The following is a 2,820-nucleotide window of genomic DNA, read 5'->3' as shown; positions in this document are numbered from 1 at the left end:
TAAATGTCTTATTCACTTTTAGCTTATAAAAGCCTTGATGCTCAAAACGGATCATTTTCGTGGTGATACGTCTTGATCCGTGATGAACAGAGAGGTCAGAGGCAGCAGCGTGTATTCAAACATTTCGTAACGTTAAAAATGTCTCAGCTTTCACTTCAAATCATTTAAATGCATTTAAATGAATGCGAAAAAAAGCATTAATTTCTTGAATAAAACATCTTACACCGATCCCAAACTTTTGTAATGTTCAGAAGAATTTCTCATATATATATATATATATATATATATATATATATATATATATATATATATATATATATATATATATACACATATATATATATACATACACACATATATATATATATATATATATATATATATATATATATATATATTGCATGAACTTGAGACAGTAACAAACACCATAGCAACACATAAATATTTTTAAAACAGCTTTCCATCTAGCAACCGCCCGAGACACCCTAGCAACCACATAGCAACGCTACGGCAACCACCCACAAAACACACAAAGTGTTCAAATCCCCGAGTGTCCCCCGAGGCTTATAAAAGCTAGTTTTGCCCTGTTTTTTTACACTTACATGCACATACACACACACTAGCGAGGTGACTAGCGTGCTCTTTATTCCCGGGTCTCCTCAAGAGCCTCTCCTCTCCCTTCATCCGTCTTCACTAAACAGCCAATTTGGTGTCCGGAGGCTTGGAGTCCGAGTCTCATTCCGCCGTCCTTCACACACTGTCTCCGGGCCCCCGCGCCACGCGGGTCAACTTCAAAAGATGCCCGACGCGCCGAAGGAAAAGACCCTCGGGGCAGAAGGAACAAGAAGGAATTGATAAAGGAGACGGCGCTCTATGAAGGGGCAGCCAGACCTAAAGGACACGCCGAGAGAGGGAATAGAAATGACACACACAGCAGGCCAGAAAAAAACAGAAAAATATTAGCGCTTTTTGCCTGCGTTTCAAACGCAGGTTCAATACGTAAACCCTGGCGTCGATTACAGGTGTGCTGTTTTTATTGCGTTAAATATCCGTGGACTGTCGCCAAAAGCTCATGCTCTATCATGAAACATGCACCAAATCCAACCGCAAACCTAGCCGCTAGCGACATTAAATGCAAAGAAGAGCATTCTCCGTGATCTACCCAACAAACCGTCTGCTGCGTGACGCTAACGTGCTAATCTCCCGGCGTATCAATATCGATTTCAAGTCACAGCGCGATCTTCTTCGAGTAATCGTGCAAAAAGTACGCTTATAAGGTATAAAAGGTGCCTCTAGTGTTCGTTTCTTTTATAAACTGCAGTGATGTGTACTTATTGGTACGTATTTCATGTCTTGCAAAAAGTGCACGAAGATACCGGACAGAAGTACGAAATAATAGTCTGCTTTTTTTATGCAAGAGTGTATGCAACCTTCAGATCAGTTTTTGCTAGTCATATTGCATCTTTTATGGCTCATACACGGACACTACACGTGCATTTGCATATTAGTGTACTTGGTATTTAGTGCACTAACCTGCTGCGCTTGATCTCTGGTTTCGCAGACGAGGCTTAAACCTAGCTTTAGACTAAAATGTAAAATGTTTCAGCTGAAAGATCTTAAAATATACCCGTTTTGTCTTAAGATGCACACCGGTGATGTTTTTTAAAGGCGCGCTTACAAAAATGAATTACGCTGCTAAAGTCTACTAAGCTCAAACAAATAATTATTTACTTAACGGTCCAATTAAAAATAGGATTACGATAAAAAGGTGACTGCGCTGAAGCGAAACGATAACACTAGCATTAAAAAAAGAACACATTTTAGGCTTAAAATGAAGTAGTGCAGTAAATAAAATGTCGTTAAATAGCAATGTCAGTAAATATTCAAATCTGCATGTTAGATTAATGTTTCGCAAAACACTCGTAATGCTTTAAATGTTCGGAGGATGTTTCAAACGGACGCCTGAAAGCATGGAGTAAACTGTGGCGGTACAGAAACGGCGCGAGCGTTATAAAAAGCGTGTGTTTTTCTAGCAGTAAGCAGCTCTGTACGTACACTTCTAGGTGTGCGGTCCACGCCGGTCCCGATGAATGGACGCCTGGAGCCGGAGCTGTGATGTAATTCGTTTAATCAGGTGTTGGATCGATGGCCTTTCCTCTTGATTAGCGCTTCTGCCAATTCAGCGCTCGCCGTAAATGTCATGACGCTGTGGGACGAGGGGATCCAATCCAATTATTGTCATTTACATATACACTTCAGTAATTAGGCCGAATTAAGAGAGGAGAGCACGAAATACTGCATCCGCAGATAGACTCAAAACCAGAGCTGTGTTTTATTGTGCAACAAAAGTCAAAATGCTAGTTTTTACCATTTTTTCCCTTTCATGCGTTCATTCATAAGCATTAGGGCTTTTTTTTTTTTTTAATGCACAAACAAGAAAATCGTTTCATTTTTCAATTACAACGTGCTTAAAAATGCAACTCAAACATTTTGACGGAGCTAAAAAATAGGCCTCATGTTTATTTGTTTTTTTTAATGTAAAAATAAGACAAAATAAAATACGATAAAATAATCAATACTGTTGTTATTGTCGTTAAAGAAGTACGCATGTAAATAAGTATATCTGTTATCTTTATTAAGGGATTCACTGTATTTATTTTTATTTACTTCAGTGCTGTCCAACAATTGATTGATCGCATCCAAAATAAGTTTCTGTATACATAATAAATGTGTGTGTACTGCATGTATATTTATTATGTATATATAAATACACACACATACAGTATATATTTTGAAAATACTCCAAGGTATAAAGTATAA

Source organism: Puntigrus tetrazona, chromosome 8, assembly GCF_018831695.1.
Source record: "Puntigrus tetrazona isolate hp1 chromosome 8, ASM1883169v1, whole genome shotgun sequence".
Classification (NCBI taxonomy): domain Eukaryota; kingdom Metazoa; phylum Chordata; class Actinopteri; order Cypriniformes; family Cyprinidae; genus Puntigrus; species Puntigrus tetrazona.
Note: the sequence above shows the minus strand (reverse complement) of the source record.